We start from the raw sequence: 14572 nt of genomic DNA on the forward strand, positions 1-14572 counted from the left end.
ATCCAGCATATTTCTTTTGAAGTTTGTTCTTAAGTATTTTTTATCATAAATGAAATCTTTCCCATTTATCTCTTATATTTATCCTCTGATGATTGGTTTGAATATGGGTAAATCACATGCAGGCTAATATTTTATAGGTTAAATGTATAACCAGTCCTCTTTCTGAATTACCTTATTGATGTTAATGTTTTTCTGTTGATTTTCTGTTTAATCAAGGTTTATAGTCATATACTACACATCCATTATGTAATTAAAAATTATTCTCTATCCTAACATATATATTATTTGTATAAAATACATGATATATATACGTATGACATTTATAGCTACGTATACCTATATATGTAATGTTTAAGGTCTTCTGTCTAGTTACTTTGCCTAATTTTTCTAAAGCGATGTTAAATAAAAGTCGTAGTAGTAGTAGTGGAATTTCTTTAATTGTTTCTGTCTTTGATAAAAATGCCACTACATTTAATATTAACCATAAAATCAGCATAGTATCAGTGTTGTTCTGGAAAATCTTCCAACCAACTTCAGCTTCTCACCCTGCAGAACATGAGAAAGTTGCCCTGTAAGATACAACTTTCACTCTCATGCTTCTGCATGGCTGTGAGGCGTATTTTTGAAACACTGTCTATTTTTACAACCGTTCTGGAAGATGACTGCCTTCTCCTTGGGGTAGCTCCCTGGAACTATATAGTTTATAGTTTAGTCATATGAATCCCAAACGTACCCTTTAAATTTAGTAAAAAAACTAGAGGGTATTATGCTGAGCGAAATAAGTCAATCAGAGAAAGACAATTATCATATGATTTCCCTAATATGAGGAATTTGAGAGGCAGAGTGCAGGGTTTGGGGAGTAGGGAAGGAAAAAACAAAACAAGATGGATCAGGAGAGAGACAAACCATAAGAGGCTCTTAATCTCACAAAACAAATAGGGTTGCTGGGGGTGGGGGTGTGGAGAGGGTGGTTGGTTGAGTTATGGACATTGGCGAGGGTATGTGCTATGGTGAGTGCTGTGAAGTGTGTAAGCCTGACAATTCACAGACCTGTACCACTGGGGTTAATAATACATTCTATGTTAATAAAAATAATAATAAAAAATTTAAAAATCTGTACAAACTTTTCATGTTTATGACAAATGGCAAAACTAAATTTTGTTTGCATAGGTTTTATAATATTGAACCATCCTTGCAATCCTGAGATGAATTTCCTTTGATCGTGGTGAATTCCTTCTTCCTCCTCCTCCTTCTCTTCTTCTTCTTCTTTTTTTAAGATCTTATTTTTAAGTAATCTCTACACCCTACATGGGGCTTGAACTCACAACCCTCAGATCAAGAGTCACATGCCCTACCCACAGAGCCAGCCAGTTATTTCTTTAATGCACCACTGACTTACATTCGGTAAGACTGTAGTTCATACTGTACGTTCATATGTTTAAAAATAAATGATCTAGGGGTGCCTGGGTGGCTCAGTCGGTTAAGCGTCTACCTTCAGCTTGGGTCATGATCCCAGGGTCCTGGGATTGAACCCCGAATTGGGCTCCCTGCTCAGCAGGGAGTCCGCTTCTCCCTTTCTCACTCTCCCACTGCTCTCCCTCTCTCCATCTCTCTCAAATAAATAAATAAAAATCTAAAAGAACTTAAAATAAAATAAAATAAATGGCCTACAGGTTTCTTTTGGGGGTTTGACATTACATACAGGTTTTAGTTTTTACCCCCTTGAGAAGAATTGGTAGTCCTTTTTCTTTGTTCTAAAATAACTTACAGAACATCCATGTTATGTATTTTTTGTAAGGTTTGAAGAACATACGTGTGAATTAATCCAGATTTAGTGTGATGGTATGTGTGTGTTTGGAGGAGAGGGAGAGGCTTTGATAATATTAATTTTTTCTGAATGTGTTGGTCTATTTTTCCTGAGGTCAATTCTGGTAGCATTTATTTTCCTAGAAAACTTCATCCTACCTTTCAGATTTATTTGTGAAGCCACGTATTTTTTATTTTATTTTATTTTTTATTTTTTAAGTAGGCTCCATATCCGATCTGGGGCTTGAACTCATGATCCTGACATCATCTACCAAATGAGTCAGCCAGGCACTGTTTGAAGTCATGTAAGTTACTTTTTGATTAGCAGGTTACTTTTCAAAGTGCAATTTATTTCTCTTTTTTCATTTCTAATCTTTTCAATTACACATCCTTTTTTCTTTTCTTGATTAGACCAGCCATTGTTTTTCTTTTCCTTTTATCTTTTTAAAAAATCTACTCTTGGGCTGGCTTATTTATTAATTCTATTATTTTCTGTTTTCTTATTCAACCATTTCTGCTTTCCTACCACTTTCTTTTTTTTTTTAAGATTTTATTTATTTATTTGACAGACAGAGATCACAAGTAGGCAGAGAGGCAGGCAGAGAGAGAGAGGAGGAAGCAGGCTCCCGATGCGGGGCTCCATCCCAGGACCCTGGGATCATGACCTGAGCCAAAGCCAGAGGCTTTAACCCACTGAATCACCCAGGAACCCCTCCCACCACTTTCTTAAGTTCATTTATAGTTACTTTTCTATTTCTTGATTTGGACTCTTAATTCACTTATTTTCCTTTATTTGACATTCATGTGTAAGCATTAGGATTATAAATTGTCTTTATGATTTTTATTTTCTACGTCTTTTATAATTTGTTTTCTTTGAACAGTTGTTTGCAAGAGGGTTTTCTACATTTTCAAGTAGTTGTTCTTTTAAAAATGTATGCCTCTCTGCTTTCCATGAAATCAAATTTTGTGAAAACACTAGCCTGACAACTTTTTCAATATTTATTTAGTTATAGACGAGAGGGGTCATCTACCAAATCAAGTACTATACATTTTTTTAAGAGGTACATGGCCTGCCTATTGAAAAGAATAAAAATGAAACTGCCTGTGATGGCTTAATAGCATTCAATTCACTGCCATCCCAGAGAGGATTAATTATGTAATTATGTAGTCATTTTGTAAGTTTTTACTAAACTATCACCACTTTCATTGGGATGGACAGTTAGAGAGGATTTCACCAGTCTCTATCATAAATCCAGAAAGTCCAGCCCTCTTCACATTTCTCTGGAAGCCTCAAGAAGGTCCAGCTAGGGAAGAAAGGAGCTTGGGTCAGTGGTCATTATTGCATATGAGAAGGGATGAGAGCGCCTTTTTGATTCTCTTGCTTCAAACACTCCCCTCACCCTTATCAAGAATGGAGGCTACAGACAGTGGGGCAGGGAGGCAGAAGAGAGTGTGCCATAAGCTGAAGACAATAGGGCAGTCTGATGGCTTCTTCTTGAGAAGGCAGAGAAGGCTGGAGGGGGTCCTGCTGACAGCAGTCCACTCTGATGAGTTTGGTGGGTACCCTGATCATACTTCTGTTCTCCCATGAGCTCTTCTGGGAAGCTTTCACAAAACACTCCTCCTGTCAGACTTCAGAGTCACGTTATCCACACACCCTCATCTCTGAGGTTCATTTCAGTTCCATAAACAATGCTGATAGCATTTTTTCAGACCTCCTTAAGAGATGGTCCCCGCAAAGCCTTGTTGTCTGTCAGTCAGCAGCAGCAACGTAATCTGCAGGCCCCAGTGGAATAGGAGAACGAACGTGAGGCCCTTGTTAAAAAATTAAGAATCTCCAGATGGAGACAACAGAGCATTAAACCAGGCACAGAGCTCTGTAGGACTGCTCAGGTCACAAACCAGGAAGCCAGCTCTGCTGCCACTGGCCTCCCCAGCTGCTCTGCTAACAATGTCCTGGGAACAATGTTGGCTAAAACATGCCATAATGCCAAGATTCAGAAAGGACGGTGGTGTGTCAAGGATAAGCCAGTAGAACAATGTTAACTACTAGGACACTGCTACACTCCCTTGCTATAAATGAATGGGCATCTTTTAAAGACATCAGGGTAGGGGCGCCTGGGTGGCTCAGTGGGTTAAGCTGCTGCCTTCGGCTCAGGTCATGATCTCAGGGTCCTGGGATCGAGCCCCGCGTCGGGCTCTCTGCTCAGCGGGGAGCCTGCTTCCTCCTCTCTCTCTGCCTGCCTCTCTGCCTGCTTGTGATTTCTCTCTGTCAGATAAATAAATTAAAATAAATAAATAAATAAATAAAGACATCAGGGTAACAGGATGACAAACACTACAGAGGTCCAATGGGCACAAAGCACGGTGTTTCCTTCCCGCATATTTTTAGTTTTGTGTAACTTCATCACTCTGGAAGGCAGCACTCCCACCTACACTGTGCTGAAGATATCTAGGTGTGGATTGTAAGATTTTATGTATGTATGTATGTATGTATTTATGGGGGAGGGACAGAGGGAGAAAGATACTCTCGAGCACACTCCTCCCTGAGCGAGGAGCCTAATGTGGGGCTCAATCCCACAACCCTGAGATCATGACCTGAGCCCAAATCGAGAGCTGGACACTTAACCAACCGATTGTGGGTTATTTTAAAAGGCCCACTTGCTACTATTGCCTTTGCTCTCTTCCTTTTCTCCCCGTGTCCACACAGACCTCATGAGCACCCTTGTGCGTTTCTGCCGTGATCACGCCCATATGCTGAAGAGTGCTGGCTGTCCAAGCCTCAGTGCCACGCCAGCCTCTTTCACACACAGCTTTGGCTGACATCCAGGCCCAGGCACAAAGCTGGAAATTAGCTGGAAACAAGGAAATGCACCCAAAACACAAGGTCCTCTATTCACAACGTCTCAACCAACCTCTATTCTGCTGCCACTGACTGACTGACCTGGGGGCAGGAGACCTTGTAGAGTTTGTGCCGATGAGCACACGCACAGGTAAGTGGAGACACAGATCAGCACAGCCCCCGGCACCTGCAGGTCACGTGTTCCCCAAGGCCATGCACAGAGGCTCTTCCCTGCATGAGGCATGATGCTTGCTCAAGCTTCTACGCACAGTTTAAGTTCTTCCTGAAAAGACCTTCTAAAATTATAAACGTGACTGTACGTCATTTTATCTTTACTAATTCAGGTTGGTCCTAATCACAGAAATAATTTTTACAGTATTTAAACATCTCAGTTTGAGAAAGTTTCAAATACAACAGTGAAAGTTCGTGTTCCTGGATTTCCTCCCCTTTGACACGGAGTTGGGGGAGGAAACCATTTTTGTCCCTTTGCCACTGAAAGAAGTGATCCCGCTTCGCCAAGAAACTGCAATTGTTTTAAGCCCAAAAAAAAGGGTCAACTATTCTATGTTTCACTATAGTTCAAGTTACTACTTAAATGAAGAAGTTCATGACCTGGGACCTGAACATCTTTTCTGTTTTCTCTTTAGAAATTTTATATTTTAATAAAATTTGGTCTGTAAAATACTCAGTATAAACAAGACAAGCTCGGAGCCTTAACATACCTCCTCGTATGTTCTGTCTGGTGACCGGCAACTAGCAGCCATGTTTGAAGGGGAACCGTTGTTTTTCAGATCTGAACAACAAAGTCTTAACCTCAAGCCAGGCATCTTCTTTTATAACAGACAGAGAGAAGGTATAAGAGACACAGGAAAGTCATACAATCTAGACTAGGATATCTAGTCCAATTAACTTTTGGTCCAGTTTTGTGTGCACAGAATAATTTTTTAAGTCCTAGATGGGATCAGAATTGTTTATATGTACTTCCCGGGAAGCCACTAGTTTTCTAAAGATCGTCAGATTTTAGGAAGTATACTTAGTACCTTTCATTCAAAGTTCCTTGAGGCATAACAAAGCTACAAATACTGAAACAAACCAAGGGAACTCCTTCTTTTGTTAACATAATTATAAAAGGTGTTATCACTGAAAATTTACAATAGGAAGGCAACATGAACAATAGACAGAAAACATGATAATAAAAATGATAAGAGGAGGTAGTCTATTTCTAGGGGTGGCTATTAATTCTAGTTACTAAGCACTCCTATGGATTCTGTTATGGAAGCCTCAGCACACCCCATGAGGCAGGTTCTTTTTCACCCTTATTGTACAGACATGGAACCTGTGATCATGTGAGGTTAAGTATTAGTTCCCGTCAGACAGATAACAAGTATCAGAAGCAGTACCTCAATCTAAGCCCTGGGACCTATACTTTTGGCAACAACATTTTTGACTGGTGGAGACCTGCAGGGTCCAACAGGTAGGTCAACCTGTCTATTCTGAATCAAATTGAGTGGCCCCCAAATTCCTGTTTAAATCCCAACCCCTGGGGCGCCTGGGTAGCTCAGTGGGTTAAGCCTCTGCCTTCGGCTCAGGTCGTGATCTCAGGGTCCTGGGATTGAGCCCTGCATCGGGCTCTCTGCTCAGCAGAGAGACTGCCTTCCCCTCTCTCTCTACCTGCCTCTCTGCCTATGTGTGATTTCTGTCTGTCAAATAAATAAATAAAATTAAAAAAAAAAAATCCCAACCCCTGGTGCCCCAGAATATGACTGTGTTTGGAGATAAAGTCTTTACAGAGGTAATTACGTTGAATGAAGTGAGGTCAGCAGGGGCCCTTTAACCCAGTTATCGCTGGGGTCCTTATAATAAGGGGAGACCTGGACGCAGAGAAAGACAACCGGAAGGCAATGCAAAGAGACAAGATAACAACGACCACCTACCTGCCAGCCAAGGAGGGTGACCTGAAACTCCCTTCAGGCACAGCCCCCAGAGGGATCCCACTGTGCTGGCACCATGATTTTGCACTTCTACCCTCCAGAGCTGAGCCAGTAAATTTCTTGCTCTTTACGCCAACCACTCCGCTACTTTGTTATACCAGCTTTAGCAAACTAATACATCATCTTAGCTCAGCTCTGCCAGATTGTATAGTTTTTCTGGGCATAAATAGGTCCATTTAATTTGATTCCTTATGTTAAAAAAGGAAGGGTAAGGGTTATTTTTAAGGTAGGTTATAGGTGTAATCACACGTGAGAAACTGCTTTTACCAGCCAACCTGCGGCATACACGGGGAGAACGAGGACTGCAACACTGGCCTTTTTTTTTTTTAAATTATAGAAGCTGTCATGAAATTTGTTGCTATGTACTCTTCTTATTTAGAAATGTTTGAAAGTCTCCATTGCAACCTGCTCTCAACCCATGGCACTGTTGGCTGATAGCTTCACAAAAATGTTTGTCACTGCCATTTCAAATATTATTTCTGGATAACATGGTCCTCCAAAGGCCACATGAAATATAATGAATGTATAGATTTATATCTGAATATAACCCTAAGAAAGTAATGTAAAAAAAATAAAAGATGAGATGACTGTTAGGTTATGGCTGGAGGAAAGGCACAAAGATAAATAAGCTAAAATGTATTAATATAATATTTTGTAGAAATTGTGCTTTTATGGGACTCTATAGAAGTCCTTAGTGACCCGTGAAAATTCCTACCTTTAAAATGTTCTATGGAATTCCACAGAGTGGCTTCCAACGCAAATTCTCAAATTCCCTGGAGGCTTTGTAAAAATCTTACAATTTATAATCCATAAAAATAGAATTTGAACGTTCTTAATGCACTGTAATTTCATATTTTAGTGGCTTTGATTTCCTAAGAATATCAAGATATCTCTTTTAAATAGGTTATAGTTGCTCAGATCCACAGCTGTCAAGCCCTGTTTTACTATTATAAAATAAATAATGTAAGAGTGGTTACAGGAAACGTAAGATGAACTATTAAGCAGTTAGTCTGTATTCATCTGTTGTTGTCTTTTTTTAATGGATTATTTTGATTTTCTTTGGAACAAGGACTTAATGAAGCCATTAGGGTGTGTCCCTGAGTTAGATTCCCAGAACTGTAATGGGTATTTGTTTTGCTCCGTTTAAATTTCTTAAGAGAAATATTGGTTCCATTTATTTATTTCCCCTTGGCTAGCTAGGACATTATTCAACCATGAGGCAAGGTAGAGTCAGAAGAAGCAGAAACACTGTGTTCAGCTATTTCCTTTTCTATGCAAAGATTCTTTTATTTCTGGAATGAAAAGAGTGCTCTCCAGCTTGATTAAAAGAACAAAATCTTCCGGTTAACCAAACCCAAGAGCCTTAAGAGGGGAAAAAGAGTTGCTTTCTGTTATCTTCCAACGGTAAGCAGGGCATGCTGGAGATGACATTTTGGGTTATCAGAAGACAAGTGAATGAATACCAAGAAGAGGTATGGGGGAAGTTCTGTGTGGTCCCCAGATACATGTCAAAATTCATCATTTCAGATACTATACACAATGGTGTATATAAAATACAGCCTGGTATTATAGAAAGAAGGAAGAAGTCTGGTGAGACAAAACAACAGATGTCTCACCAGACTTCTTCCTTCCTTCTATAATGGAACCCCTTTTTATCAGCAGTCCACCCCAGCAGACAATGTCAGGTCTATGGTCCTAGGGAAGGGCCGGCACAGAACACCTTCCAGGCTCCAGAAGTGAACACGCTGTGCAACCGTGTCGCTGAGCGCCCGTCTCTAGAAGTTTCCTAACAACATCTACAGCTAGCACGGTGACAACCTTTGCAAGAAAAAGCTCAGAAAGTACCTGTCTGAGAAAGAAAAACTGATACCCAAAGAAAAGTAAACATGAAAGATGACAAGAAGGAAAGAGAGCCTCCAGCAGTGAACTGGCCTTTGTATGGCGAGACAGCCAATAAATCCCCAATTTTGCCTAAAGTCGCTGGGTTAAGTTCATCTCTCTTGCAACCAAATCAATCACCCAAACAATCTTTTTCTCTCTCTTTCTCTCATTTCCTGTAGAAGTTAGGAAGAGTCATTTCAAATGAATGAATCATTCACAGGGGAAAAGTTACAGTTGTTCTAAAAAAAAAAAAAGCTTAATATTAAACTTGTATGTGATTTCAATGTGAAAAGAAGACTTGATATTTGCACTATCCCTTGAATCGGTTCCCTGCTTTTGTTATTCTGTTTGCCAGGTTTAGGCATCAATGTTTTTGCCTAGATTTTTCCTACCCACCCATAAAGTGTTGCTGAAATCATCTGGGGTCATGCTGTTCTCCTTCACAAAGACAATGAAGGCTTTTATCTTTAGGCTTGCTCCCCATTTTGGTGTGGCATTCAAGGCCATGTTCCATTTTACCCTTCCTTCCTGCTCTGTTTCTACCACAGCCCCTTAGCTCTGAGCTCTACTCGCCTTCTCACCTTTCCTTAAGGTGCCAGGAGCTGGTCTGTCTTAGGCCTCATGCTTTTCTTTGCACAGGAGGGACTTTCCCCTAATTCTGCCTATCTTAATTTTGCTTATCTTTAAAAATCCATTTCAATCTCTGGAAAGTTCTCCAGCCCCACTACAAGGAATGAATGGCTGTCTAGGCTCTCCTCCACATTGTTTCTTTTTTTCTGATTTATGTTATATGAGAATATGCAATGTTATATGACATTCTTTTTATGTTATAAGAAGAATATGCAAATATTCTTCTTCTTGCTAACAATAGTAAGTTCTTTCATTCACTCTTTCAACAGATAGTTAGCATCTCTGTGTAGGGACCCTATGCCTGACTCAAGGATATAGCAATCCCCACCTCCTTGTGAAGACTTCTGACTTTGCTTTCCTTGCAATTTCCTTCTACAGCTAAGTATGTAAGGATAGAGTCAGAGCTGAAAAAGTATGGAGTGCTCCAAGAATACATGTGCTAGCCAAGTGCCCTGGCCAGGGCGGGAAGCTGTGCGTGCAGAAGCAGCAGATACGGGGCAGGACGCAGGGGCTCCTGGAAGGAAATGATGAAAAGCAATGGATCTGGAGAACCGTGCTGCTGGAAAAGGGAACATGGGCATGATGGCCGGGGCGCTGAGGGTGGCGCATGCCGAGCCCTGTGCGGTAGGAGGTGAGTTATTAGGCTGAGAGCAGCTGAGTTCTCAATGGGGAACCAGCAAGATGCGATTTACATCTTGAAGGACAGACTGCTATTTAAAGGAAGGGATGAGGCATGGGGAGGCAGGTGAGAAGCTGGCGGGGTGCTGCAGACCTGGGATGATGGTGGCAACTGGAAGACAGTGCGGGGGGCAGAGGTTGGGGGCGGGGGTCCTCTTAGTGGAGTCCACAGGATTTGGTAACTAATTAGATGGGGTTTAGAAAGAGCATCAAGGTGACTACCTCAGACATCTTTTTTAATGCAGCGAGGTAATTAACCTACTGCCTTGAACATAATACATCTTCAGTGATGTATATTGAATTAAACTCCTGTAATGTTGCCATAAGTTATCAAGGGCACCCAGCAATTCATACGCTATGCAATTATGCTAAAAACCTGTGTGTGTGTGTGTGTGTGTGTGTGCGTGAGCATGGGTGTACTGTCTATTTTTTTAGGTCTTAAATTTGGGGTAAGAACGTGTCAAAAGATACAGGAACACAAAGGTATCCTGGAAGACCACTTTCTCGCTGAACCCCGACTTCTACTTTGTTTTATTCAGCGTTCGAGAGGAAGAAGATTAAAATGGGGCCATTAGAGAACATTGGTAAGTTGTGGTTCCCTTATGGATTCACCTAACAAAATGACTCTGAGAGTTATTTGTCTTCACTGAGTCTGTGCTTTTGCCTGGAGGTTTGGAAAATATTTTCATAGTTACTTACCGTGACTCCTCTCTGTAGTCAATATAGTTCATCATCTTTCTGTTCAGTGAGGAACTAAGTTCCCTCTTGCAGTGTTTCCTCCGAATTCATTAGATGTTGTATCTAAGCTAAAGATTTCAGGCCTTTCACATTCTCTCTCATTGTTCCTGACCATTTAACTGCTCATCTGAAAATAAGCCTTCTCTTCATCGCTTAGATTTCTGCGATAAGATGAACAGAAAGGAAATGAGAACCATTCTTAACAACTCGGCCAAACAACAGAAATAAATAGCTAATCAATTTAAGGGAATTATAGTTAAGCTCTCCATTAGCAAAAACCAAATACATGATAAAATCTTTAAGCAATTATACTACCCAGCTAACTTACGCTTTGATGGACGGTCTTCTCAAACCACATGCTTTGACTCTAATTTGACAACAGAAAGGGTGGGAGAGGAGCCTCTGGGTGGATAAAGGGAGTGTGGAGAGTCCTTCATAGTTGAGCCAATGGTCAGACATCCTTGGGCTAGATCACCCCTTCCTGCAGGGATGACACCCCTTGGAAGTACCATCTCAGTACTGCAGAGTGCGAACGGTGCCCTGCCACGAGCAAGCACTGCACTTTAAGATTTTTCTCTGTCGGGCGCCTGGGTGGCTCAGTGGGTTAAGCTGCTGCCTTCGGCTCAGGTCATGATCCCAGAGTCCTGGGATCGAGTCCCGCATCGGGCTTGCTGCTCAGCAGGAAGCCTGCTTCCCTTCCTCTCTCTCTGCCTGCCTCTCTGCCTACTTGTGATCTCTCTCTGTCAAATAAATAAATAAAATCTTTAAAAAAAAAAAAAGATTTTTCTCTGTTGTTTCTTGAAGCATTATTACTTTGAGCAGAGGACAGCTAGTAGCTAAGGACTTGACTCGGTTGCCAGAGTGCTTGGGTTTGAATTCATGCTCTGCTCCTTACAAGCTGTGGGACCTTGAGCAAGCTGCTTAATCATTGAGTGTTTTGGTTTTGTCTTTTATAAAATAATGATAATAATGTATAGATTAAGTGGCTTAATATGTATAGGGTACATCCAGAGAACTTAACATAGTAAGCTCTATGTAAAAGAGGGGTGCCTGAGTGGCACAGTCAGTTAAGCATCTGACTCTTAGTTTTGGCTCAGGTTGTGATCTCAAGGTGGGAAGATCGAGCCCTGTGTGAGCACAGAGTCTGCTTAAGGCTTTCTCTCGCTCTCCCTCTGCCCCTCCATCCTACTCTTGTTCTCTTAAATAAATAAATCTTAAAAAAAAAAAAAACCTTGCCCAAAAGTCCTACGTAAGTGTTCATTGTCACTGTTAGCATTATTATCTTCATTATGGATAAATCACAAGTGGGTAAACTGGGCTGTGTAAGTTAAGTGAGATACTATGTTGGTGAGTGGCAAAGCCAAGATTCAAACTCAGCTCATTCTCACTGCAAAGTATCTATTCTTTCTGTTATTTTCCTCCCTTCCCTCAAAGCCTGGTTCAAATCTAAGCCAGCCAATTACTATCTTTGAGACTTTGGTCCAGTTACTGGACCCTCCTGAGACTCATTTTTCTCATGTCTGCACTGAGGGATAGTACTGATCGCACAAATTTGCTATGTTGAGTAAATGAAAGGGCATGTCAGGGGCTCAGAGCCAAGCAGATGATCAGTATGTGCTCACTGATGCTCTTGAGCCAGAAGCCAGGTCTCCTAAGAATTTTCCTGCCCATTGGGTATATCTGCTTAATCTTAGTAGCAATTGATTCACTAGAAGAAGAAAGCTCCAGATGGTTTTAAATACAAACAAAACAGCCATCTGAAAAAAAAAATAGCATCATGATCTTGTTCGATGGATGCAGAAAAATGACAAACCCTTCAAAGCTGACATCTTATCACAGAAACGCATTTTCATCTGGCCTTTGGATAAAACTGACCTAGGGAGCACTGGTTTCAAAGCAAGAGAAGAATTTTCTTTAGACATTATAAAACTCATCACATTTTAATAGTTGTTGGGGGAAAAACTCAAAACCTCCTGGAAATAAACTGATTCTGGTGCTGAAGGTTTTCCATGGAGTAATTCAGAGATCAGCTATGGAATGTCTTCATCAAGTCCTAATACAGTTGCCTAATAAGTCAGCCGGTTAATCAGTAGCAACAATAGTAACACCTAACATTTATTACTTACTTATTCTGTGCCAGGCATTATGATAAGCATTTTATGTGCATTATTTCATTTGATCTGCATAACGGCCACATGAGGTAGAAACTATTTTACTTCTATTTTATACATAAGGAAACTAACTTGGCAAAACTCACTTGGCTACGAAAGAGGTGGAACTGGGTACGGTAGAGACCCCTAATGCTTCTCGTTGTTGGCTCTCCCCTTCTTCCTGGCAACATGGAAAGACTACATTACCCAAACTCTGGAAGTTAGGCAAAGCCATGAGACTTTTCAAGCCAATGAAACATAGACGAAAATGCTGAGTGACACACGGAGGCCAAGGCATTCAAATGCTGGGGTGTCAATTTTTTCCCTTGCCTTGGTACATTTGAGATGTGCCAAGCCACATGTTGAGATGGCCATGTCTTATGCTGGATACAGTCTGTTAAGCCACTGATATTTCAAGATTAACTTGTTCCTGTAGGTATAAGTTAGTGCAAACCGAACTAAAACATCATGTCAGAACACTGGGAAGACTTCCCAGCACAAACTCTCAAGCATTATGTGATGCCTTCTGGGCCACTTACTTCATGACCGCCAAGAGCCCAATCCCAATGTTAGATTTTTTAAATAACATTTAAGGTAGGCTTGAACAGGAATATAGAGTGCATTGCCTCTCAAAGTAGACAAGAAATGATGTTACTAGAACCCCTCGTGTGAAATCACTGGAATCCGTGTGGTTGCCCTTCGACACTTTTGTGAATGAAGGCAGTCCAAGAGACCTGAAGGAACTACTGATACTCCTCAATAGATTTCAACATCACTGAACCAAGTCTTCCTGCTCGAAAGGATGGCTGGTCATAGTGACTTGAAATGAAAACACTCACTTAATTGTATCTCAGGCTATGGCTGATGTAATAATACTAACAGCTTACAATTACAGAAGGTCTATGTTATGTTCACACACACTATCTCCTTTATTCCTCATGACAGCACTATGAAGTAGCAAATCCAGTGTTACTACACCCATTTCACAGATTGGGAAACTGAGGCTTAAAAAGACTAAGAAATCTTGAACCGCAGAGCTAAAGCTGAGACTCGGATTTTCCAAACCCTAGTACCTTGCTCCTAGGTGGGTGAAAATGGCCAAGAGGAGTGCTGAAGTCTTGTTAACACTGCCAATGGAGGAGTTCTTGAATCACCACCAGGTCATCCCACCTATTTAGAATAGCCCCCCTTGTAGCATTTGATCAGAGATGCAGTATCTCCCAGCAGTGGACGTTACTAGAGTACCCCATGGTTTCAGAACAGATCGCAATGGGTTTGCCTTCTACAAACCTCAAGTTCATGATGTTCTACCTTTATGAGACACCCGCTGAGCGCACAAAGATGAACGGGAGACAGAAAGGTCTAGAGCACATGAGAGGTGACAGTTAAGGCAGAAATGTGTAATAAGAGCTCGCTAACAGGTAATGTACGACGAGGGCTGTGTACTCAGATGATACTGGCTGGACAGAAGCCCAAACTTGCACCAATTAGTCTCTGTTTATTACCTTGTTTTATTACATTTTGCAGACAGTGCATTTTTTACAAACTGAAGGTCTGTGGCGAGCAAGTCTATCGGCACCATTTTTCTAACAGCACTTGCTTGCTTTGTGTGTCTGTGTCACATTTTGGTAATTCTCACAATATTCCAAACTTTTTCATTATTATCAGATTTATTATGGAGATCTTGATCAATGATTACAACTGGCTGAAAGCTCAGATGATGGTTAGCATTTTTTAGCAATAAAGTATTTTTAATTAGGATATATATGTTGTTTTTTTTTTTAAAGACAGAACGCTATTGCACAATTAACAGACTGCGGTATAATGTAAACATAACTTTTATATGCACTGGGAAA

General features: G+C 40.9%; 1 protein-coding gene across 3 annotated transcripts in view; it reads right to left on the minus strand.

Annotated features, from left to right (window-relative positions):
- KIAA1217 (KIAA1217 ortholog) overlaps nt 1-14572 on the minus strand; it is a 750245-nt gene that overhangs the window by 499577 nt on the left and 236096 nt on the right. The window lies entirely within an intron of this gene.

The sequence above is a fragment of the Lutra lutra genome, chromosome 8, assembly GCF_902655055.1.
Source record: "Lutra lutra chromosome 8, mLutLut1.2, whole genome shotgun sequence".
Taxonomy (NCBI): domain Eukaryota; kingdom Metazoa; phylum Chordata; class Mammalia; order Carnivora; family Mustelidae; genus Lutra; species Lutra lutra.